Below are 934 nucleotides of genomic sequence, written 5' to 3'. Positions count from 1 at the left end.
GCCATTTTTAAACACCTCATTAGCGGGTCCCCCGTAATATTACGTGCAATATCCATCACCCGCTTCTTCATCCATAAAAATTCCCCCCAAAAAATTTTGCATCCAAAAGAATGTCCAATAATGATAATACAGCATTTCCATTTCTGCTTCTTTCTCCTTAATCATACCCGACTACTTATCTTCAAAATTTTCCAAATCGAGCACAAAAATAGATCTAGTAAATCGTAACATTATCGAAACACGCTCACTGTGGCAGTAAATGGTTAGCATAAGCTCTTCCAGGACCTACTTACCCCTTCCACTGGCTTAAAGAAACGCCCTGAATCCTCTTTTCTCAGCCAATCCTATCGCCTTCCCATCGCCGATTCCCCCTCCCCCCTTCCTGCCATTCCCCTCTCCGCCCTCGCCTCCCTCATCACACCCTCTCTTCCATTGCCCCACGAAGGACCACCCTCCTGCCAGAGCGTGACTCCGCAGCCGTCTCCTTCAGGGTCGTCCAAGTCATCGGCGTGACTGTGGAAGCCTCTTCGGGTTTGCTAGGGGCGGGGTCGAGGTCGTAGGATTTACCTGGAAAGATTTTCCGGGGGATTTTTTCGGATTTTTTTTTTTTCGCAGGATTCGTCGGTAGGATTTGCCGTAGAGTCTCCGTAGGCGTTTTCAGGAGATTCATCGCAAGTTTTGCAGAGGATTTCCAGTAGTACTTTTCTGTGACTCAATCGGAGGTTTCATCGGGGGCGATTTCCCGTGGGATTTAGGATATTTCGGGGATTTATCCTGCGATTAAATCGTGTAGCTCTCCGGAGAGATTCATACGGGGGGATTTCCCGTGGGATTTCCTTCGTTCGAACGCTGGGGGATTCTTGCCTCAGCGGGAGCTCGACGCGCACGCCCGGACGAGGAGCAGGAGGAGCTTCATCTTCGATCTCAAAATGCA

Source organism: Penaeus monodon, chromosome 34 (assembly GCF_015228065.2).
Source record: "Penaeus monodon isolate SGIC_2016 chromosome 34, NSTDA_Pmon_1, whole genome shotgun sequence".
NCBI classification, from domain to species: Eukaryota; Metazoa; Arthropoda; class Malacostraca; order Decapoda; family Penaeidae; genus Penaeus; species Penaeus monodon.
This window is presented reverse-complemented; position numbering follows the sequence as displayed.